Below are 25,502 nucleotides of genomic sequence, written 5' to 3'. Positions count from 1 at the left end.
CGGGAACGACCATGGTCATAATAACGAGGGTTCACGAGGGTAGATATGCCTTCTAGAAAGTACGCTTCGTGTCCTGTTTGTCTTATTCATGTACAGTGAACCCTCGTTATTATGACCATGGTCGTTCCCGAACATTTTTATCATAATGCGGAGTTGTCATATTAACGGGGGAGATTTGCAGAGGTTCCGCAGCATTGTCCCCCAAGAGTATGGTCATAAAGCGCGTATGTCAGATTATCGGGGGTCATATTAACGAGGGTTCACTGTACAGTGAACCCTCGTTATTATGACCATGGTCGTTCCCGAAAATTTTGGTCATAATGCGGAATTGTCATATAAACGGGGGGATTTGCAGAGGTTTCACTGCATTGCTCCCCAGGAGCATGGTCGTAAAGCGCGTATGTCAGATTATCGGGGGTCATATTAACGAGGGTTCACTGTATATGTGTTCGTTTGACGCTATTAGTTCATTATCCAAATCCCAAGTCACGAAAACGGAACGGTACGAAGCGTTGTATCTCCATAGTGTCCCGTCGATCCATGGCCAATCTTGCTGCCATTTGCATACGAAGGCTTCGTAGCGCAGCAGGCCGTCGCTTTAGTGCGCGGTCTGGTGCCGAACCAGATGCACGCATACAGAGTAAGTGCATAGATATTAGAATCATATCCCCAGTATATATATACGAACTTCTCACGACGCCTTGGACGGAATCGTCTTCCTGGTCTCTTCTCGCAGGGCCACTAACCTTTTCGGGGTTTTCTGCGATTGTATTTGCACGTTCTTTTACCAACTCTTTGTCGTTTTCTGTGTTTGTTGAGTTCTATATTGTCGCCCTTCGTTTTCCCCAAAACCATTTCGTTCAATTTTTTTTTGTTCGTCGTTATTCACAAAGCACCGAGGCCCTGTTTCACCAACGCTCTTTATCTCTGAACCGAGATCGAGGTGTTGGTGACGTGATGAATGTTTCAGTGACAATATAACTCCGTTTAGTGAAGCGGAGCTACGCGTTAAATTCAGTACGCGTAGATGAAAAGTAAATGACAAGCCCGCGAGACAAGGCACTAAGAATGACTGTTAGAAGCGTGAATAATTTAATTCCAGGACTTCCGTGCAGTAGTCTGCACTTCAGGTAACAAAATACGTGGTACAGCAAGACTTTATACGTGGTCGACCAGCATGTATAAAGTCTCGCTGTACCATGTATTTTGTATAAATTCAAGTTAAGGAACCGTTAACCTCCGTTCAAATGTTAATCGACGTTGATGAAACCGGGCCTGAGCCATTGAACCTTGCTTTCTTTTTTATTTCTTTCACTTCTTGCAATTATATACGTTCCCCGAAGCTCCTACCATGCGCCGTCGGAGGTATAAGAAACGAAATTGCCCCAGAATCCCTCTTTCACTATCTCTTCCATCATATATATCGCCCGTGCATTTCGTGCCCGTGAATTTACTATATACCATCGAACCGTATGCTCTCCATCCCTCACCTCTACGCGTGCTCGCTTCAAACCCTCAAACCACAACAGTGCAAGCGGTCAGTTGGTCATCACGACCAAAGACGCAACACAAACGCGCTCTCATTTTGGCATCACTTCGCCCGCTGCCATACCTCGCCTCGAGACGGACGCGGTATATCTCGCCGCATATCTGCATCGGGTCACCGAGCCAGTTGTCCGTGTGTGCTCGGTTAATTTCGTGACGCGGATGTTTTGCCTGCTTGTCACCTGATGGGTCGTGCTTCGTTTTCGGCGTAATACGTATATGCAGATAGTGGCGGATAAGCAACGCGCGCTGTATACGTATACGCTGATAAACAACATTGAATGTGTGTCAGATCTGGCGTGTGCGTTGCTCGATGGGGGAGCGTGATATCACGTTTTCTCTCGAGGTGGGAAGGGGCCAGGGACGCCTGATGAGGGGGGCATGTCAGGAGGTCGCGAGGATGCGGTTGTATGGCAAGGTCTTCGAAGGTTTACTTCGCTCGGCAAGGACGTCTACCGGTTATGGGACACGAGACAGCCGTTGAAGACGGATGGGTGCGTTTTAACGGAGCGCCGATGGCCACTCCATAAATCTGTCGTTTCTGGTTGACATATTACTCCTGAGACAATTGATGTTCTGAGGCTGGAACACACAGAAAGGACAAATACATACAAAGCCTCGAGTGCCTCAGAAATTAACGATGAAAGATGGAAGTCACTGAAAAGGTTAACCTTTTCAGTGACTTCCATCTTTCGTTATTACTCCTATTCGCCGCGATGGCGACGCATAGGGGGCGACACCGTCACCTTCCTATAGTGTGGATAGCACGCCGGCCGATGTTCGGGGTTGACGGTTCTTTTTCGTAATTCTCGTGTATATTCACCGGAAGATCACTTGTGTGGCGATGGTTCGATATTGTTCGGTTCCCCAAAGCCCCCAGTGAACGCGAAAAATAAACATGTAAAAGAAGACGACGCGAGGAAGCTACATTAGTTAGGTTTACATTAGTAAGCTAGGTAGTTGATTGTTTCTCCGCAGCGCGCCAACATCGTTCGAGCGAATATAGGAGCGAATATTGGTCGCATATATTGGCATATAGACATATGTCGGCACAGCTCTCTTAGAAGTCTTAGAAGAAGAAGAAGAAATAAATAAAAAGAAGTCGGCCCAGGACGCACATTCCCCCAGAGCGATAGTCGTGAGTGATGTTGCCCACCTCTGTGAGGCCGACAACGGCGAGCTCTTTCATTAGCACCATCATCACCACCACCACCAATCCGCCGGCACCAAAAGCTGAAGCGAAAGTTTTGACAAGTGCATGGCGTCTGGCAACATTGGTTCCCGAAGGTCGATATCTGTCTCCTCACCACAGCTGCTGGCAGTCTTCCAACGTTGGGTGAAGTGCGGAGACGGAGGAGAGAGAGAGAGAGATGGGGGTCCTAGATAGACGCCCATCCCCCGACGACACATTCTCTACAATTGAGCTCTTAGAGAGATTCCCGCCTGTTTAGCGACACCACGTGGAGAGGACGCTTGTATTGGGAAGGAAGGATAGTAGAGTAAGTTTCACGCGCATGCGCAGCTGGATATACGTTTCCAGAAAGAGAGGGATGACATCATCGCCGACAGGAAGGACTTGGCCTTCGAATCCTACAGCTAGCTAACCTTTCCAGTGACTTTCATCTTTCATCGTTAATTTCTTAGGCAAATTGAGGCTTTGTATGTATTTGTCCCTTCTATGTTCTTCCAGCCTCAGAACATCAGTTCTTTCATGTTCAATCGAGACCCTGGATACCCCCTTTCCGTAGCTCCCTTTCTCTTAACGTAACGCGGCGGAAGCTGATCTTATACGTTAAAAGAAACCACCCACCCATTACGTCACTTCCGACTGAGGAAAGCGAAAGTAAAACAGCAACGACAGTTCGCACTTGACCATCTTGACCATCCGCTGCACTCGGCAGCGGCGCGGAGCTTCCGCAATGCGACGAACTTGAACTGTTCACATCTCCGGAGCCATTCGCGAGGCGCTTCCCACAGATCATTAGGCAGATCGCTGTCAAAGGGGACACGCACAAAAACACAACCACGATTCAACCGGTTCAAGGCGGGGATGAGATGTCTGTTTGTCGGACACTGCACTCGAACGGGTTTCCCCTCGTAGTCAGCCGATGTTTGTTGTTGGCAGCACGTTCGCCAAAGTGAATGACTCGCTGGATTAGCGCGGTCGTGCTGCAGCGTCTCGTTGGATGTTGTCAAGGTAAGAGGAGTTTGTTTATCGGTTCGTCCAAGACGACGTCCGCGGACTGTTTAGGCTGTGAGTCACCCTAGAGAGTCTGGCGTTCTTCCATGTTCTTGCGTGTCGGTTAATCTGCCTGCGGAGGAATTGCGTTCGCCGTTCGTCGCAATTGAGCAGTCGGGTGAACATGTTTGGCTCCAGTCTTTATGAACAGAAATTTTCGCGAGGACTTCATTTTCGCGAACGTTTCGCGAAGGATCGTATTTTCCGGTGTATAACGCGCTCCCGTGTATAACGCGCGCCCCTAAAAACGGGCCGAATTTGAAAAATGTTCGATGTGTAACGCGCACCGCAATGGTGCTACGAGCTTCTGTACTGCCACCAGTATACACAATAAACCAAAGCGGTGTATCATATATGCATATATGCTATATTTGAAACACATTTAGTGAGATCCGTCAAACAGCGTCGCTGTCACAGTATACTTCAGTGTCCTCTCTGCCTTTCCGTTTCGCGTCCCTTCTCAGTCGCGCCATTCTTCTGAAATAATGAATTCAAGATTATTGACTGCTGAATGGCATCCTTAAGCAGCATCATTAACCTTTTAAGAAGTTCAGTGCCCTATTGCCGGTTTTGTCAACTGACCCTAAGAGATATGGGAGAGAGACACAGCAACACTCTGGAAGAGGTTAGAATTTGTACGTCACCGACCTGAAACGGAACTCGGCAGGTAAATATTTTCCTGTATAACGCGCAGCATCTCTTCGGAACACTTTTTTTATTGTATATAACGCACGCGTTATACACCGGAAAATACAGTAACTGGCGTCTCTGAGAACTATTTTGGTGCAGGAACAACGTATACTAAATATCCCCTGATATTATATACAAATAATATATACAAATCTATATATATCAAATATAGTCACTATATATATATCAAATCACTATATCAATCACTATATATATGTATATATATATATCAAATATATACAGGGTGTTCAAAATTAAGCTTTCACTAGCACTTTATAAATAGGCGAACAAAAGAAAACTGGTGCTATTTTTCTGTTCCTTGAGTAAGAAACAGGTGCTACATAATTAGCAACACCTGTTTCTTATACAAGTAGCGTAAAGTTATCATCCGGTTTCCTGTCATCGCTGTGTTTGCGTAGCGCTCGTGAAAGCTTAATTTTGAACACCCTGTGTATACAAACGACCAAATACTATACAAATATTCCCTAAACGTAATGTAACTCGCAGTTACGGAGTTACTTTAAAGAAAGAACAGGTTACTTCCAAGTTACTTCAGACACAAAGTAGCACTACACAGGTGCAGTGCGCTTGAGCAGTTGAGTTAGACCTTGAGTTGCCTGCGGATGAGTGCAACACGCTTAGATCGTTTTCGTTTATGTCCAACAATTCGAAAGCTTTGCATCTTATTCCCCTGTGGGCGCACAATGGTTCAGCTTCGTTTCAATGGCAGCGGTTCTTACTTCCTGAATAGAATACTGCCATTGATTGAATATCACGTTTTATGGCATAAAAAGCCATGAAAGAACCGGAGAGAAAGCAAGAAAATGTGTGGACGTGAGAGAAAAGCGAATTAAAAGTAACTTGGAACTTAGCTTATTACTTTTGCAAAGTTACCTGAAAAAGGAACGAGTTCCTTTGAAGGTTGCCACGGCGCAAAAGTACCGAGTTAAGTTACAAGTTACCAAAAAAATGGAACTTAGTTACAGTAATGAGATACTTGTAACGAGTTACCTCGAACGAACTCTGGTTTAAAGAGGCGCGGGTGGATAAACAGTGTTTTTCGTTGTGCAAACAGCGTACGATTGAAGAGCGTCAGTTGATGATGGCAGTTTTGTGTTCGTCCTTGTGTGCTTCATTGCCCCAACTATAAAGTGGGGGCTGGGGGCATCTAAGACACTTCTGTAAGAGGACAGCATACCCTTCAGTTTGTAGACAAAGAACAGAGAAACGTACAATACAAAACCGTATAGAGTGTATGACCTATATGTTGTTCGTTTTCATTCGAAATCGAAGCCTTGGGCACCAGACTTGGTGGTTGGTGAAAGATGAAAGTCATTCAAAAGGTTAGCCAGCTGTAGGACTCGAACCCACATCTTCTGGATTGCCGGTCCACGGCTCTACCAATTGAGCTAAGCTAACACGCCTTCTCAGCCACTTCCAGGGTGCGTCATCTGAAGGGACAAACCAGTCACTCTCTCTCACTCATCCTCCTTTCACTCTTACATTTTTGCTCACTCATACACACATTCATACGACGGGGTCGACGCAGGCGGCAACTGTTGAACATGAAAGAACTGATGTTCTGAGGCTGGAACAACATAGAAGGGACAAATACATACAAGGCCTCAATTTGCATAAATCCAGAAGGTGTGGGTTCGAGTCCTACAGCTGGCTAACCTTTTCGGTGTTCTTTCATCTTTCATTGGTGGTTGGTCCTCTGTTCTGCTTCGTTGCACTCAAAGAAACACGGAGTTTCCGCGGGTTATTTATGTCATGTTGCATGCATATATGCAAGAAAAAAGGGTGTGAAAAGGTGGTAACTTCTATAGTTACCACCTAGGTCAACATAGCATCTGATAAAGGGTGTAAGAGGGTGGTAAAAGAAATAATCATATATATCCAAATTGCTACAAAAAGGCGTACGCCCCCCCTCGCTCATCGAATCAGAAGCGATAACCCTATCATTCGTGGCCCAATGGTTGGCGGACAACGTGCTATGCGGTGAAGTTCTGTTTTCAGAGTGAGGTAGCAGTTAGAACTTTGCAACCTTTTAGGCATAACATACACTCTTAAAAATGAACTTCACCTCATAGCACGCTCCTAGCCAACCATAATCTCGAATGATATCGTTATCTGCCCTGATTTGTTGAAAACGGGAGGCGTACGCCTTTTCTGTGACAATTAGGAACAGCATAAGTGTCACAGAAAAGGCGTACGCCTCCCGCTTTCAACAAATCAGGGCAGATAACGATATCATTCGAGATGATGGTTGGCTAGGAGCGTGCTATGCGGTGAAGTTCATTTTTAAGAGTGTATGCGAGAACTATTACCTCCTAAAAGGTGTAACTGCTCCACCTTTTTTTTTTCTTTTCTAAGAATGTGGACCTATCGGCCACTCCGCAAGTTCGTCAGTGATGTTACTGTGTTCACTGTTACTGTGCGTACAACCTTTCTTTTTGTGTGATACTTGTTTCTCCGTTCACGCGTCTGCGACATCCAAGAAATATATGGACACCTTGAGCGCAAAACATACGACGTTGTATTGTTTAAGGTGCTGTACACTTACGGCAGGTGCGCGTCAACACGCGTGTAAACGGCGCGCAGATCGCCTCCATTCAGAAGTCGCTCTATAGCTTAGAATATTAGCAGAAAGGTGCCCTCTCTCGCTGCAGAAATCCGTTCAGCGCACATGCCATCCGTGTGTCTGACAATACAATCGCGGTTTCCTCATAGTCAAAACGCCAGCAAATAATTCGCCGCAATACGTCATTTCCGCGTCGTCCATGGTGGGCGTGGGGGGGAGGCAACCTCTTTATATTAAAATCGTAGCGGAGTTGCGATGTTGCTTTCAAAGAGTTACTCGGTTGTATGTTTTTTTTTTTCAATTTTCAATTCAATTTCAATTTCAATTGTTTTATTTAAAAAAAACGGAAATGGAACTAAGAGTAAAAAGGCCGGATGGCTTGACGAGACTCTGGTCCCATATTCATCCCATTTTCCATCTGCGTTCCCGTCTAAAGTTAGGAAAACGTTTGTAGTTGAACACGAAACACCTAAAGCGAACAGTTCGTAAAGGACAGGTCAATAAGGTTAAATCGATGTGACTACGAAAGGGAGGTTTGAGGAACGCCGTCCGATTGTACAAAATTAATTGTCCGAGCTAGTTTTATTGTTGCCGAAAATGACAATGTGCTTGTCTGCCTCTTTCATACAGTTCACCGTTATAACGAAATCGCTGTTTTCGAATTATCGTTTTATTCGAAGTTTCGTACTGCCTCTGCCGTAATGCAGGCGTTTATCGAGACGGGTTATTCGAACTGCCGTCACTTGGCTACATGCTTAGTGCGAAAGGTGAGCGGGCGAAAGCTCGTGCGGTAAACCCAATTAGCGTTGTTTTCTATATTTTCTTTTCTTTTTGTACCTAAACTAAAAGGCTGCCGAGGATAGAGCCCTGCGCGGATGAGGTTTTTTGCATCCGCATCCGACCCGCATCCGCACCATACACAACAGTTTACATCCGCATCCGATCCGCTGAGCAAAACGCACCATCCGCATCCGATCCGCAAAAATCCGCACGTTTCGGAAGACGCGTAAAGACCGCCGGAAGCATGTTGGTATAATTTCGGATGCCTCCATGCTGTCACGGAAGGACTCAGTCATGACGACAAGCAAAGGTAAACCTTTCAACAAACGCGATATGGAGAGACTTCTGGAACGCGTGGAACGCTACCTCGTCGGCGCTCGCGCGGTTCGAGACGCCTGAATGCCTCCTCTCCCGTCTTGGCGCCGTGCATGGTCAAAGGTGAACCAGAGCATGCGCTCGCTGTCGGCTGTCGGCGCGCAATACAAATAAATTGCGGGTGGAAAAATGACATCACGCGGTATATCCGCATCCGATCCGCTACCGATCCGCTGCCTTCGTATCCGCATCCGATCCGCATCCGACCTCGAGCCATCCGCATCCGACCGCACACCGCAGAAAGTGCCAAATTTTCATCCGAATCCGCAAGTATATTGCGGATATCCGCGGATATCCGCTTCCATCCGCGGATGGTGCAGGGCTCTAGCCGAGGACGGTTCCTCGACAATGTTTGTGCGCTTGCTTGCTCGAGTGCTTGTTTTAGGATTCTCGTGGTGCTTCCGGCGCACTTCCGTTACTGCTTTTCGAGCACTTGGGCTTTGATCGAATTGCCGCTTAAATCGAATTGTTTTTTCCGGTTCCGTTGGCTCCGGTATAACGAGGGTTTACTATAATTTACAACCCAGGAGCAGTTCTGTGAACGATTTTCGCGCTTCTTACTTTTTTGTTCAGCTGTTTCCATTTCACTGTAGAGAACGTATTTCGTGGGAACATCCGCAATGCGTTACCAGAATTTGCCGAGACAAAGAAGAAAAAAAAAAAACAAAAAAAAAATCGAGACTTGGCAGATTTCCCAGCTCAGTTTGAGAAGATTAAACTCTCGCATTCGGAATTTGATAAAATTATACGCTTATTCAGTGGCAATGGCTTCCCGACGATGAATACCGTTGACTTCTTATTTCTGAGAAAAATTGTTCGAGCAACCCATTCAACATTCACAAAAAAGAAGAAAAAAAAAAGACATTCATAGCACGGTTGCGACATACCAGAATCGATTGTATATATATATACCTTTAACGATCGCTCTGCGCGTGACAGTTCCGCCCCGGGCAACTTTTTTTTTTTAATATTTTTATTCTCTTCGTTGACGCCGTAGCTATCGTCACGACTGTCGTGTCAAGTGCCGCGGACGTGTCTGCTTCGAATACCAGCACAAACAGAATGTAGTCGGTTGGATCTCCGTTGAGCGACGTCAGACGGGAAGGGTTGCCCATTATCGGAATGTATTAATGGGATGGTTGGAAGTGCATCACCGTACTTCTGTTGTTCTGCATAGTGCTGTCGTGGAAGTTAGCAAACGCCGCAGTGATCCATTACTAGTAGGGAGTGACTTTTTCGAGTTAAATGCCTTTCTCAGGCTCGGGGGGTAAAAATCGGGCGCTACACTCTTAAAAATGAACTTCACCACATAGCACGCTCCCAGCCAACCATCACCCCGAATGACAACGTTCTCGCCCCTGATTTGTTGAAAACGGGAGGAGGAGCCTATTTTGTGCCATTATGCACGGCACAAAATAGGCTCCTCCTCCCGTTTTCAACAAATCAGGGGCGAGAACGTTGTCATTCGGGGTGATGGTTGGCTGGGAGCGTGCTATGTGGTGAAGTTCATTTTTAAGAGTGTATTTTTAAATCTCTAATTCGGAGAGAAATCAGCCGATAAGTGTGCCTTCGTGTGTTATCGGGTGTTTTTGTTTCTCCTCTTGTTTATTAGGTCCTTTCCTAATCGCTCTTTTTTCTTTTCTTTTTTCTTTTTTTGCGGGATCGTGACTTTCCAGCGGTAATCCCCGAAGGCATAGACAGTGTTGACACACACGGGTGTATTGCTGGGAACGTAAGTGACCCGTTCTTACACGCGTTACACGTGGCGACCTTTGTTCGTCTTCAGTGGAAACGTCACTTGAGGATTTTATAGTGACTGGAATTTGGGGAGAAATCGGGTTTGACCCGAATTGGTCGGAGGTCAGTTCGGGGGGGAATAACCGGGCGGAATCGGGTTTAACCCGAAAAAGTCACTCCCTATCCATTAGGTCTTCCAGTAGACTGTTAGAGTACCCCAGAAAGACAGTTTCACCGCATAGCACACTCCTAGCCAATCATCAACATCATCCCGAATGACAACGTTCCATCGCTTGATTTGATTTGATGAAAACGGGGGTCATACGCCATTTTTGCGGCAATTACGAACTGCGGCATTTTTGTGCACTCTAAAAACAGAAGTTCGCCGCATAGCACACTGTGCGCCAACCATTGCCACGAATGATACTTCTATATCGCTTCCGATTCGAAGAGAGGGGAGTGCGTGCGCCCTTTTGCGTCAATTATCGTGTATCCAAATTGACACAAAAAGGCGTACGCCCCTCTCTCCCTCTTCGAATCGGAAGCAATAACCCTATCACTTGTGGGCGCAGTGGTTGGTGCACAGGCGTGCTGTGTGGTGAAGTTCTGTTTTTAGAGTGTGGCATTATGAATGCCACAAAAATGGCGTACGCCCCCTGTTTTCAGCATATCAGGGGAAAGAACGATGTCGCTCTGGATTATGATTGGCTACACTGTTAAAACAGAACTTCACCACATAGCATGCTCCTAACCAACTACCATTCCGAATGATATCGTTGTGTCATGATTCGTTCGAAACAGGAGGAAGAGCCTATATCTGGGACATGCATAATGTGTTCCAGATAGGCGCCTCCTCCCATTTTCAGCAAGTAAGGACACAGAATGATATCATTCGGAATGATGGTTGGCTAGGAGCGTGCTGTGTGGTGAAGTCCTGTTATAACAGTGTAGGAGCGTGCTGAAGTTCATTTTTAAGAGTACACTCTTAAAAATGAACTTCACCGCGTACCACGCTCCTAGCCAACCATAATCTCGAATGATATCGTTATCTGCCCTGATTTGTTGAACACGGGAGGCGTACGCCTTTTTTGTGACACTTATGCTGTTCATAATTGTCACAAAAAAGGCGTACGCCTCCCGTTTTCAACAAATCAGGTCAGATAACAATAGCATTCGAGATTATGTTTTGGCTAGCATCGTGCTATGCGGTGAAGTTCATTTCTAAGAGTGTATGGCAAAGTAGTAACATTCTTTAGCAAGGGTCATGTAAGTTTACTATAATGTACATTGTAATTTACATGTACATTGTAAATTTACATGGGAGGTTACTATAAGTTCGCTATAGAGCAAAGCTGTCTAAGAGCTATGCACGAGAATTTGCAGCCAGTTTCTCTGTTCAGGAAAGAGTTAGCCTGCATTTCTGAAATTGAATGCGCAGGGAACAGCTCTGACTCTACCGGTGCCCGTACTTAACCTAAGAACGACAGAAAATGTAGTCCGTCAACCTTAACAGAGTTACTCCGCCGGAGAAATTGTAACTTTGTTAAGGTTGACGGACTCCCGTAGTTCCGATGGTGGTGCACTATTTTTCGCGGTGTAGGGCAATGCGGCAAGTAATCGCAGCGAATAGGAACGAACGTATACACTCTTAAACGGAACTTCACCGCTTAGCACACTGTGCACGTGCCACGTTATCGCTCCTGATTCGAGGAGAGAGGAGCGTATAGGCCTTTTTGTAGCAATTTGGATATATGATAATTGTCACAAAAAAGGCATACGCCCTCCTCTCTCCTCGAATCAGAAACGAAAATCATATCATTCGTGGCTACGGTTGGCGCACAGTGTGCTATGCGGTGAAGTTCTTTTTTTACAGTGTACACTCTTAAAAATGAACTTCACCGCATAGCACGCTCCTAGCCAACCATTATCTCGAATGATATCGTTATCTGCCCTGATTTGTTGGAAACGGGAGGCGTAGTACGCCCCTTTTTGTGACAATTGTGAACAGAATAAGTGTCACAAAAAAGGCGTATGCCTCCCCGTTTTTCAATAAATCACGGGAGATAACGATATCATTCGAGGTGATGGTTGGCTAGGAGCGTGCTATGCGGTGAAGTTCATTTTTAAGAGAGTAGCCACCCATCATTCCGAGTGACATCCTTCTTTCCCTTGATTTGCTGAACACGAGGGGCGTACGCCATTTCTGTGGCATTGTGCAGTTCATAATTGCCGCAAAAATGGCGTACGCTTCCCATTTTCATCAAATCAAGCGAGATCGAGAGCGTTAATTGTCATTCGGGATGATGATAATTGGCTAGAAGTGTGCTGTGCGGTGAAGCTTTGTTTTTAGAGTGTATGGAGGCAGAAAAGGCAGAGTTCGTTTGTACGCGCTCTAAAAACTGAACTTCACCGCATAGCACGCTCTGCGCCAACCACTGCCACGAACGATAGGGTTACCCCTTCTGATTCGAAGAGAAAGAGAGGGGCGTACGCCTTTTTGTGTCAATTTGGATACATGATAACTGACACAAAAAGGCGTAAGCCTCCCTCTCTCCTCGAATCAGAAGCGATAACCCTATCATTCGTGGCAAAGGTTGGCTCAGAGCGTGCTATGCGGTGAAGTTCAGTTTCTAGAGTGCGGCACGAACACACTTACTCTCATGAAAGGCAAGTAACTATTTCGCGAGAAGAAGAAAAAAAATGAAAGCTTGTTATAGAGCTGTTGGTTTGGCCACGTTTTATGTCGCCTCATAATTTATTACCGTCTATTACTAAACCTTTTGAGTCTCCCGCATTGATGCCGACGACCTAATCATAGCAAGAAATATGCTCGAGGTAATCTCATTTAGCGAGCGACTTTGTCGTTGCGCGAAAGACTCCCGCTGCACAACAATCAACGCATTCACACGGGTCAACCATCGAGAGAAGGCTCTCTTTTGGATGTCTTCCCAACGGTTGTGGGAAGAGGCGAAATAGAATGCACAATCGGAGCGAATGCACCTTGTCAATGTAGACGGCATTGAATTCCCGTGTTTATGGCCTCGGGACACACACGGTACGGGCAAATTGGATTTTTTCCCGATTTCGCGAAACCATTCCAGGTGTCTCTGTCGTGATTTACGTTTTTGACACGCACGCACGCACGCACGTACTATACACGAAAAGGGAACGAGCGTTCTTCGTTAAGGACGTCGAAGCAAAGGGCAGGTCACGTCTCTCGCGTTATTCTTTTACTCGATACAGTGCAGTGAAGACTGGAAATAAAAAAAAAATGAAACACTTAAAAGGCCCGGTTTCACCAACGCATGGTTAACTTTTGCTAAAACTTGAAGTTAACACTCGTTTTTTTTTTTTTTTTTACAAATGTCAGTTGGTGATGATTTCTTTAAGCGACAATAGCTCCCTTTAGTGAAGCAGAGTTAAGCGTTAAATTTAAAGTTAAGGGACCGTCGAACTCGGCTCAAGTGCTAATCGGCGTTGGTGAAGCCAGGCCTTAATCGAGGAATGAAGGTAGATCGAAGCCCGATGTCAAATGGCCACTGCACATCAGTCATCGCCATCATCATCATCATCATCATCATCATCATCATCCTCATCCTCCTATTATTATTATTATTATTACGTATTATTATTATTTTTATTCTTTTTGCTGCTTATTGTTGTCTGTCTGCTGTGTTGCTGCGTCATATTTTCCTTCTCTTTCTTTCTTTCCATGGTTGCTGTTCTTGACAACCATACACCAAAAACGACTAAACAAAATACAGAAACCGACACTGAAGATTTTTGTTTAAGTTTAATTTGTACAAGCTTTCGCGTGGAGGTCCACGCTTCCTCAGGTACAAAGTGAAGTGGTGACACACATAAGTATATATAGTATAGACATCATACACGACTAAACATACTGCTGTACCTTTCTTTGTACAGCAGTATGTTTAGTCGTGTATGATGTCTATACTATATACAAATTAAACTTAAACAAAAATCTTCAGTGTCGGTTTCTGTATTTTGTTGATGTGATCTACAGGACTTGACTCCCCTCTTCGTATACACCAAAAACGACTCGAAAATTGCTCGTACGTCGACGTTGTCTTCTGTGCACACTCGGTAATCCGAATACGCTGTAGTTTCGTCTTCCTTAAAGTAACAATTTTTATTCGTTTCTTTGTGTAACACCTCCACCCCCCCTCCCCCCCTTTATAAAGTACGTACGTGCGACAAGTCCATTCAAACCCACGCATTATGCGAGGCACGTGTCATTCGAACGAGTGCATCACGCGCGTTTATTGTCTGGGGCATTCGCTAAGCAGGGAACGGAAAAAAAAAATATTTACAACGGCAGAATGAGGTAGAGTTTCGTTTTAAAATCTGCCCCCTCGTATATACGCGTCACGCAGTCGGGACAACGGAGGCACGCGTAACAGCGATGTTAGCGATGTAGGTAATATAATCTCTCGCTTCACGTTACGAGAAGTACGATAACAATCCTCAAGGTTAGCTCGAAGGAACGTAACTTGGCTATATGCTCTGACTAGATAGGAGAGCATGCTTTGCATTCCGAAGCGTACTTTCCCTCTAACAGTAAACGGCGCTGCTTCATTCGGTATTCTGCGCAGTGTCCGCGAAAGAAAGTCGCCAAGGAGGAATAGCGGTAATACTGAGAATGCGAGAGTTTGGAAGTGTTCATGAATGGTCACGAGAACGGTTGTAACACGTGACTGGTTGAACTCTTCCGAAGCGAAATCTCTGTCTTCGGATATGTGTTTGCTTGCCGCGCTATCTGCCTGTCCCGTCTGACATGCTGACATGACAGGCCTATATGACATGCTGCTTTGGGGGGAGTACGCTCTCAGAAGAGAACTTCACCGCATAGCACGTTGTCCGCACTGCTACACTGTTAAAACAGAAGTTCACCACAAAGCACGCTCCTAGCCAACCATCATTCCGAACGATATCATTCTGTGTCATGATTTGTTCAAAACAGGGGGGAGGCGCCTATCTGGGACAAGATAATCTGTCCCAGATAGGCGCCTCCTCCCATTTTCAACAAATCAATGCACAGAATGATATCATTCGGAATGATGGTTGGCTAGGAGCGTGCTATGTGGTGAACTTCTGTTTTAACAGTGTACGAATGATAGGGTTATCGCTTCTGATTTGAAGTGTGAGAGAGGGGGGCGTACGCCCTTTTGTAGCAACTGTCATATATCCAAATTGCTACAAAAAGGCGTACGCCCCCCCCCCCCCCCCCTAGCTCTTCGAATCAGAAGCGGTACATTCGTAGGTAGCAGGTAGAACTTTGCGCGCGTTGCTAGACACTTTGAAATATATGGTCTCGAGTTATTCGCACTTGGCAAGATGCACCGCTTTTTCTGTGGGTTTCCTTGGCGCCATACCGCTTGAAACAACATGCACAATCCGCTGATGAAACTCCCTACTGTTGCATCATTGGCCGTTGGGGCCCGAAATGGCGCTGTGCAAACCTCGCTGCAACAGCCCTATATGGGGTAGAGTACCGCCCCTGGCGATGAGTCTATGTACCCACTCACACCAATCAAGTAATGTTGTTGTTGTTGTGGTTCAGATACGCGTGCCGGAACCGGAAGTGTCCTAACACGCAACAGCGGCGTGCAGCCCGGTGGGTCCGCGCAGGCGGAACCCTAACAACGACAGTGACGTCGGAAGCTCCATTAAGGAATTGTGTTCTCTAAATTCCGCCAAATGTATCTCGTATCCTACTATACGCATGCTGCGAACAAGAAAGTTGCCGTCCATATCCGCTTGGAAACCCGTTAAACTGGCTGCTCCAGGAGTGCGCGGGGAGGAAGGCACGCGTCACGAAGACTGTGTACAACCAGCCAACGTTAGACCAACGACAAAAACAAAGACAGGTAGTATAGGACCACCGAGAATTATCCGAGGCGGGCTGACACGACATAGAGATGCGAAGCCCCGGAAAAAAACCGGAAATCTCTGGGCATTTTTTTTGTTTTTTTTTTTCATTGTCTCCGGAAAAATAGCTCAAAATTTCCAGGCGACAAAATTCAAAAATGTAAATTTTCGTGCCTTTGATGCGTTCCAACGAGCGAACAGTGCCTCAGGTGCCTCGAATCCACTAACAACCGCCAACTTAGAGCTCCGTCTGGATGCTCCAAGCGATCGCAATCCCGTTCACAGAGTTCTGGTCGGAGTGAATGGTTGTTCCAATTAGCTATCGCTGAGTAGACAGCAGTCTCATGGGATGGTCTGCTCTGCATTTATGCCTAGAGGGTGAACACTACTAAAGTTTCTAGCTCATTCTATGCTGTGGCTTGGCCGGCAATGCTTCGACTCAGGAGTAACCGCGTTTGTTTTCATTTTATCAAAATTTTCGTCAAAAAACCCCGAAAGAAAACGCTTCTTTTCGGGGGTTTTTGTCGAAAAATTGGATAAAATTGAAAAAAAAAAACTTTTTTTTTCGAGCGATCCAAAATTTCCGGAAATTTTGCATGTAGCACGACCGAAACTTCGCTGAAAACGCCTCGAACGTCCAAGAAACAAATGATATTCAAACAACTCAAGAAAAAGCCAATCTGGGCCGTTGCCACAGGGCTCGAACCTAGTCTGTATGTAGGAGTCCTGTCGTTGGCACGTTGGCTTTGCCCTCATTCATATTTAAGTTCCATTGAAGCAACCATGTAAAGAGTGGACTAGTCGTTTTTGTAACGTCCGGCTCAACTTGGGGAACCGTTATTTCCCACGGACTAAAGGATTTAATGCGGAAAATAGGATTGCGGTGTCGAGGGAGTTCAGAACGAGATGAGATTGCAGAACGACGACATGATGTCCGAATTCGGTGGTTTAAATGTTGCCAAAGCGCACCAAATGTGAGCTAAAATAGGGCTATACAATGCATATTGAACTGCGTCAATTCGGTTCCGTGTAACTCCAAAAATTCCCATTATTCTATACCTTTCTGTCACTGTTATTAAGTTGTCTCGAGACTTAAAAATTCGCGGGAAAATTAAGTCATCGCAAACATTGCCATACTTTTGCAGTATTCATTGAGCCCAACGCCAGTTATTCTTACACCCCTCCGCCCCCCCCCCCCCCCCCACACACACACACTGTGGAACCAAATAGCCATTGAAATGAATGCAGAAAGTGAGTTCTCCAGCAAGACTGCAAGAAGAGGTCGGTTTCGATTGATGAGAATTTTAACCCCTTTTTAAAGAAACCGGTATCACTATCGGAAGAAAAGGGAACACGTTGTTGACGTCACAGCATGTAAGCCGGTGTCAATTTATGCTCCTCTCGCAGGCTATTGCCCTGCAGGAAGACCGTGTGTGATTTAGTTCCCCTGTTCTTACCGTATATTGGTGTTCTGACATTGAGGCAACAACTACGTGCCTGGAATGATTTTACCCTTCTTTTCTTTTTTTTCTGTATTATGGACGCCTTTTAGTATGAGAGGTATTCGGAGATTAAAGGGTGAATACGACGAAAAATGAGAGGCGCTTCTCGACGGGAAATACACGAAGGTGGTTGAACTGAAAGATTTACGGCAGGATATTCGAAAGGTTACTCATTCCTAGTCCGTTTTTACCTTCGTGAACTTTACGACATATAGACGAGTTTCTGTCCCGACTTTTGTTGCAAAAATAAAAAAAAAAGTAAAGAAAAACACTTCGAGGTTATTCGCCCAGCGCAGTGGAATCCCACACTCTTAAAAATGAACTTCACCGCATAGCAAGCTCCTAGCCAACCATTATCTCGAATGATATCGTTATCTGCCCTGATTTGTTGAAAACGGGAGGCGTACGCCTTTTTTGTGACACTTATGCTGTTCATAATTGTCACAGAAAAGGCGTACGCCTCCCGTTTTCAACAAATCAGGGCAGATAACCGATATCATTTGAGATGATGGTTGGTTACACTCTTAAAAATGAACTTCACCACATAGCACGCTCCTAGCCAACCATCACCCCGAATGACAACGTTCTCGCCCTAGATTTGTTGAAAACGGGAGGAGGAGCCTATTTTGTTCCCATTATGCACGGAACAAAATAGGCTCCTCCTCCCGTTTTCAACAAATCAGGGGCGAGAACGTTGTCATTCGGGATGGTGGTTGGCTAGGAGCGTGCTATGTGGTGAAGTTCATTTTTAAGAGTGTAGGAGCGTGCTATGCGGTGAAGTTCATTTTTAAGAGCGCATTTGGAGACAGACACGTGGAACCAACTTACAAATGCCGGGAACTGCCTGCATTCTCCTGGGGGCAGTATAACTGTGGTCGTGTACTTCTGGCACTTAGCCAGTAGAATAGAGATACGTACCAGGATGTCGTTAAGTTCATCGCGGACAGTCACGCGAAGTTCAAGCACTGCAACTGTTTTCCGATAGAGGCATTCAACGTATTTGTCGGCCGGCATGAAGGATATGTCTCTGTATATGGCACTAGCAGCTCCGGGTACTCCATGCCCATCCTTTCAAACGATAGGGGTTCTCTGTACTTTATAAGTGAAGGCTAAGGTAGCGCTTGAAGAAGAGTGGGGTATAACCCCAACACCCTAGGGACACGAAGAAAATTGATGTGCTGAAGCGTGTGAGATTACCTCAATTGGTAGAGCCCTACACTCTTAAAAATGAACTTCACCGCATAGCACGCCCCTAGCAAACCATAACCTCGAATGATATCGTTATCTGCCCCGATTTGTTGAAAACGGTAGGAGTACGCCTTTTTTGTGACAATTATGAACAGCATAAGTGTCACAAAAAAGGCGTACGCCTCCCGTTTTCAACAAATCAGGGCAGATAACGATATCATTCGAGATTATGGTTGGGTAGGAGCGTGCTATGCGGTGAAGTTCATTTTTAAGAGTGTAGACCGGCAATCCAGAAGATGTGGTTTCGAGTCCTGCAGCTGGCTAACCTTTTCAGTGACATCCTTCTAGTATGATTACCTGTCAGATATGCATTCCTTATTGTTAGTGATCGTATGACATCGTTCAGCAGTCGAAAGTATGAGACGTCATGGACGGGTGGGCTTGCTTCTCGGTGAGGTAAGACGCTACAGGCACTGGCATCGCCAATGTCGCAGCATTGTCTGGATAAGTACAGGTCCCGACAAAAGTTTACGGAACACCGGAGTGGTGTATATAGCCATCTGAGCGATACCGTTGCTGCAAACAGGAGATAGACTTACGAACATGTGACAGGGGTACTCCATACACCCGTGGGAGCTAAGATAGGAGCGACCACAAGAGACTAGGATCAAGCGAGAAAGGAAGATGATTTTAATGGAACTGGGAAAAGCCCGCGGCCGGGTGCGCGAGATGCTGTCTTCTTCCTTGAGCCAGGCACCGATGGCGCTACAAGCCGCCACAGACACTCCCCCGGCCAGTCACGGAGTGGTTCGGACCATGTGGGGAGACCAGTGGACGTGGCATGGGACAGGGGCGTCAGATTTGGTACTCGGTTGGTCGGGGAAGCTGACACTCTGGAGGTGGTGGTCATGTGCGTCGAGATACGCAGGTTTGAGGCGGTCCAAAGAGACGGTGTCTTCGCGGCCGGCGATGTCGAGCGTGAAGAATTTTGAGGCGCGCCTGAGGACTCTGTAAGGGCCAAGGTACGGAGGCTGGAGGAAGGAACGCATGCCGTCGTGGCGGATGAAGACATGAGATGCTTTGTCGATGTCCTTGAGCCAGGCACCGAATGCGCTATAAGCCGCCACACACCTCTCAGTAAGTGTGTCCACTCCCGTTCGCTGCTAGGAGGTCGCTCCGATCAAGAAATATGTCGCTGTGGTGTTCCGTAAACTTTTGTCGGGATCTGTAGAAAAGAAGCTGTATTTTAAAGTTGAGTACTTTCGAGGATTTGTACAGGATCTGAGCATGTGTTAATTGAGATGAGGAAGACAAAGAAAATAAATGTGGTTGCTTCGGGAGTTTCAAAGGAGCAGTGAAATTATATAAAGGATTGCTCGAAACCCAGTCTGTTAATAGATCCAGATCCAGTCATCCAGTCCACCAAGGGCGACCATGCAAAATGTTTTTGCTGAACGGTGTCGCTGCGCAATTCGTTTTACAAAAATGTCCCGAAAAATCGGCCAGGGAGGCACTGCCCGATCTGCTGCAGTGACATAAGAAGTAGAGTGTGACGTAAGAGCAGCGTAGCGAACCGCCTGATAGGCACTCCCACGGCGTCCTCGCGTGACACAGTGACGTCAGCCTCACTCACTCTCTTACCGACTGTTCGAAGGAGTGGAGGGGTTTCTAAATCAAAGATCCCCTCACTACGTATGACCTTATTTTACCGGCAGGCAGTGACGTTGATTATAAGAATACTAGCGACACCCATAATGGTTACATGCGCATGGAGCTGGAATTAGAAAAGAAAAATATGGAGATGGTGGCTCCTACAAAACACTTGAATATAAAAAAATAAAAAAACGAGAGGCGTACGCCTTCTTTGTGACACTTATGCTGTTCATAATTGTCACAAAAAAAGGCGTACGCCTCCCGTTTTCAACAAATCAGGGCAGATAACGATATCATTCGAGATTATGGTTGGCTAGGAGCGTGTTATGCGGTGAAGTTCATTTCTAAGAGTGTACGATGGTTGGCCGTCAGCGGGCTATGTGGTGAAGCTTTGTTTTAAGAGTGTAGTAACAAATCGTATAAACCCAGTATAGGCCGAACTTTTTTGAGAAATGCACCGGAAAAGGTCGGCATTCGTCTTCCGTGCGGGTCATTGGCAGAAAAAGCTACGAGCCTCTCAGCAACGGGTGGTGAACGCCGCCACCTTGTTATTTATTTCCTGTCCTCATCGTTTGTGCTGCGTTGCTGTGTTCTTATTTTTGCCGCGTTCTCGACCCAATTTATTATCGGGGTAAGATTGCATTGGTGTGTGAGTGGGTATAAAAAAGCATTTTCTTTTTTGTACAATTCGGAAGTTGGTATAGTCGAAAATTCCGTTTGTACCTAAATTTACCGTAAGCCGACAAGCAAGCAGCATATACATGTTTGATGTCATTTGAGAGTTTGTTGCTTATAAATACCTTTCAACAGAGCAGACGGGTGACATGCCACTCTGAAATGTTTTAATTTGTTTTCGAAAATGCGATAAAGTCAGTCGGGGCAACACCTGGTGTGAAATAACCCTCATTTTTGCGGGCAACACTGGTGCTTGTGTATCCAGCATTTTATCTTTTGTGTGTGTGATATTGGTTTCCACGCTACGCGCCGAACATGTTGCTGCTTTAGACCCAGTGTTATGCACATGCAACGTAGTTTTGCATGTGGTACTTGACAGGCAATGCGAAGTTGGTGTCTACTTCGGCACAGTGTTGCCCGGTATTTTTTTCTATTTGGATTTTCTTTAAAAAAATATGAGTGTGATTGGGACGGAAATTGGGACGTTACTGTCCTGAGGATTTACGCTATTGATTGAACACATTTTATGAGAATGCACCTAAACCTGCGGTATTGCACCTTTAACACACTTTACCTCGAATGGCTTCGCTGCATTCCCTTGTTTATACTGACCCAAAGTATGTGCGTGGTGAGTTTTCTCTCCCATCGACTATCCTGACCTTTATCCTCCCAGGATTCCTCTGGCAGTTACTTTTGCACCTTCCGCTTCGTCGGCTATAACCATTATTTCTCATCCACGCTGATTTTTCTCTTTCGACCCCCCTTTTTCTCCTCGGTGTTACTCCATGGTCAGTTTACTGCTGCTCTTAGGGAACTACTTTTTTTTTTTCTTTCCCCATCTATTTGCTTGGCTTACTTCTGCCTCAGAAAATGAGAGTGCTGCTCTCAGTTGCATGTGCGGCCAAAGAAATCGCCCTCTATTCGAAGTGCTGGTCGAAACTTTCAGTCGTACTTGGTAAGAGTGCTTATTGGACGGATACTTCGAAGTCGACGATTCTGTAGCCCTAGTTGCGCGTGGTGAGTGAGTTCGTGCCCTGTCCTCGTCTTTATGTTATGATAGCATGACCGCACCCTACGTCTTCAAGCATGTACTGCTTGCAGCACACTTGTCTGTAACCTCCAACTTGTGACGGAATACGTTCCCCTACCGGCGGTGTCGTGCACGAAGGAGCTGTACCAATATCGATTCTGAGGTGGGGGGGGGGGGGGGGCAGTACAAGCAGTGCGGGCATTGCAGGGTCCAAGTACCTCTTCCGATTGGCGGCGCTGTGTGGCGCACGACACTAAAGTCACTAGACCGGAGATCCAGATCTGGGATCCCGATCCAGTAACTTCACACGGCACGGGACTGCACTGTGTCGTCTCGGAAACTATTTTGGTGTAGCCCCCTTGGGGCGCGATTCCCCCGGTTGTTGCGCCAGGATCTAGGAATTGCAGACAAGTGTGTCGAAAGTAGTTCGTCCCTCTTACGGGCTTCCTTTCTTGCGAATCCAAGAGTTGCTTTGTTTAGCTGCCTTCTCTCTATCTCTCTCTCGATATGTGTGTATGACTACGGAGTGATACGTCTGTTGCTACATGTTTGTGGCTTTTTCTTGCCGAGCGGTTTGCCTGGGCACGTTGCACGAGGGGGCATTGCGCGTCTAGGGCCGATTTCATAGGAAGCACTCAAATAGCACAGACAGCGGCCAATCAAACAGTACCCAAATTTAGACTAGCGTCCTTTTCCTGAAAGGCCTTCACGGTGCCCCTGCGTCGGGGATATGAAATGAAGAACGGAAGAGTAAGCCTACTTTTTTTTCTTTTTTTTCTGGAAAGCACGCTTGCTGGAGCTAATTTATGTTCCAACAACCGCGATGAAGATCAACATATAAACGGAAGTTCCGCTTATCCACATTATCCTTCCGTTTCTTTCTCTTTTACATGGCGAACACGCACTTTCAGTTCCTTACGGAAGTATACAAGCCACGTTCGAATTCTTATGTGCACCGGTTGCCCTCTCTCTGCGTGCCATAGATGCGCCTTCACCTATGACTATTCGAAAGTACACTTTATAGCAATTGCGCTAGCACCACATGTGTCGATGCCAGTGAAAGCTTGAACACTGTGCGAACACAAGTGTGTACTTCTACAATTCACGAGCTTCCTATCCGTACTTCGAGACAGGTCAGCTGCTGCAGGTTATAACCCCGCCCACAAATCTTAAGACGTCCGTGATTGGCTTCACTCTTAAAAATGAACTTCACCGCATAGCACGCTCCTAGCCAACCATCATCTCGAATTATATCGTTATCAACCCTGATTTGTTGAAAACGGGGGGCGTACGCCTTTTTTGTGACAATTATGAACAGCATAAGTGTCACAACAAAGGCGTACGCCCCCCGTTTTCAACAAATCGGGGCTGATAACGATATCATTCGAGATGATGGTCGGCTAGGAGCGTGCTATGCGGTGAAGTTCATTTTTAAGAGTGTTGGGCGGGCGCGTAGCGCTTCCGAGTCACAACATAGTGCTGTTTCAAACACAACACGTTTCAAAATTCAAACTGTTGCTTGTACACTGGTCATGTTGCGAAAACACCCCGGTTGTGATATACTCAGCACACATTACACGTCTCCCATGTCTACCACCTTCCCGTATGTCCCAGAGCCGTCTGGCGATATGCCTCACCCTCAATGTGCGGACTACGTTCTATACGCTAGCGGAGGTTACAGCATTGTGCCTGCAGCCCTTGAATTGTCTCGGAGTATTGTAATTGGGCGTAGAATTCTGTGGCGCATCACCCGTTTCCAGTTTGCAGACGACATGCAGAGCAGAGTGTCGTCTGCTTTGAAATTCTATGTTGATGAGCGCGACACCAAGCGCCCGTATAGCAGAAAGCGCGTGCCGCATATTGCGAAGTCTGCATCGCAACAGACTTCGTGAGGCGCGGGGTCGCACCTGCTAGTATTCAAGCGCGCTCACGAGATCCTATAGCGTGCACGTGTAAGCTTGTTCTTTCCTTCTTTCTTTTTCTTTCCCGCATTCCGCACTTCTTTTCTTCCGATCTAGATGCGCCCACTTTTGCGCATGAAGCTTCACAATCCTTGAGCGTACCTCCCTTGGGCGTCCCGTTCTCATTGCATCCTGGAGGTACAAATTTGCCATGCGCTCTACTTACGCTCATCTTACTCAGCGGGGGAAAAACGTGGGGGGTTTCTGGTGCCCCCGTTATTATGCGAGGGATCATAGTAAGGGGCCTATACTTCTTTATTTATTTTTCGTTCTTGTTGCGCACATCCTGGAGCACCGTTATTTGGTCATCGGAGGCGGTCACGTAATTAGAGTGATCGTGAGGCGATCAGCAGATCAAAAAGTGAAAAAAAAAAAAAAGAAGAAGACACGTGCAGAACTGTTTAATTTGTGCAATGTTATTTCCAGCCGTGTCACGCATGAAGTTCTGGTATTTTTTGTCGTTCAGTGTTGTCTGCCTTGATTGCTGCTTTCGTCCGTCATTGCTGCTGTAACCGTGTATTCACACGATGCGAAATCTTCACGGAAGATTCTAGTGGAAGAAAAAGCGAAAACACTCCTCACGGAGCCGTAGTTCCGACCCGTGTTATGTTGAGCGTTCACACCGTGGTCACAATATCGGAAGTGGCATATTGCACACTTAGCAGGCTAATCTACGTAGACTGTTTACTAGGATAATCTATTACGATCCACGTTTGTAAAGTAAAGCGAAACGTAGTTATCACCCATTGAAAACAACTGTCCTCTCAAGTAAGCGACAACAGACATGCGATCGAGTTGTATCGCTGGTTTAACGGGTTTTACTAAAGCGGAAGACGTTCAACGATAACGGCTCCGAAGACACGACTGCCTGGTTCCTTTCAAGTGGCTCACGTACGTTGCTGGTCTGATATGACGGCTTTCTTTATCGCGTAATTTATTCGTAGAGTACCGGCGCATAGCAGCCATGATCGGACGCATTCTTGACCTCGTCGTCGCAGCTGAAGTGGCGGCCCCCGAGGAACGCCTCCAGTGGCTCGAAGAGATGGAAATCCCTGGGGGAGAGGTCTAGACTGTAAGGGGGATGTGGCAGCAACTCCCAGCCAAGTACCTGTAAGGTGCGTGTCGTGATATGCGCGGTATGCGGACGTGCATTGTCCTGTAGGAGGAGGACTCCTTTGGTGATGAGGCCCGGCCGCTTTTGCTTCAGCGCCTTATGCACATCCCTGAGAACCTGGCAGTAATATGCACTATTGATGGTGGCACCATTGGGCAGAAAATCAACATGAACAACGCCAGCCTTGTCCCAGAAACCCGTGGCCGTGGCCTTGCCCGCAGACGGGGAGCTTCGGAACTTCTTGGGAGCTGGCGGGCCCGGTTTTGATGCGCGTTTAGACTCAGGAGTGAAATGGTACGCCCACATTTCACCGCACGTGATGATCCGATCAAGGAATGGCTGTCCTTCAGTGTCGAAACGGTACCTTAGTCCCTGGGAGATTTCCAATCTTCTCTGCCGGTCAACCGTGCGCCTCGGGACCGAACGGGCACTAACTTTCCGAAACTGGAGGTGTTCATGAATGATAGTGTTCAACGTTCCCACAGAAAGGTCGGTCTTTCGAGCCAGTTCGAGCCATGTTATCCGTCGGTCCCTGACGAG

General features: G+C 46.5%; 1 protein-coding gene and 1 long non-coding RNA gene across 2 annotated transcripts in view; both read left to right on the top strand.

The window, feature by feature from the left end:
* The window catches only part of LOC135366493 (putative polypeptide N-acetylgalactosaminyltransferase 9), a 133,068-nt gene that overhangs the window by 37,806 nt on the left and 69,760 nt on the right, over nt 1-25,502 (top strand). The window lies entirely within an intron of this gene.
* Nucleotides 9,685-25,502, top strand: part of LOC135366497 (uncharacterized) — a 113,830-nt gene continuing 98,012 nt past the window's right edge. The window contains exon 1 of the long non-coding RNA XR_010414193.1: nt 9,685-9,731. This is a non-coding gene — a long non-coding RNA (uncharacterized LOC135366497). The remainder of the gene's footprint in view (nt 9,732-25,502) is intronic.

The sequence above is a fragment of the Ornithodoros turicata genome, chromosome 8, assembly GCF_037126465.1.
Source record: "Ornithodoros turicata isolate Travis chromosome 8, ASM3712646v1, whole genome shotgun sequence".
Taxonomy (NCBI): domain Eukaryota; kingdom Metazoa; phylum Arthropoda; class Arachnida; order Ixodida; family Argasidae; genus Ornithodoros; species Ornithodoros turicata.
The sequence above is the reverse complement of the archived record's forward strand: the minus strand, read 5'-3'. Positions and strand labels throughout refer to the sequence as shown.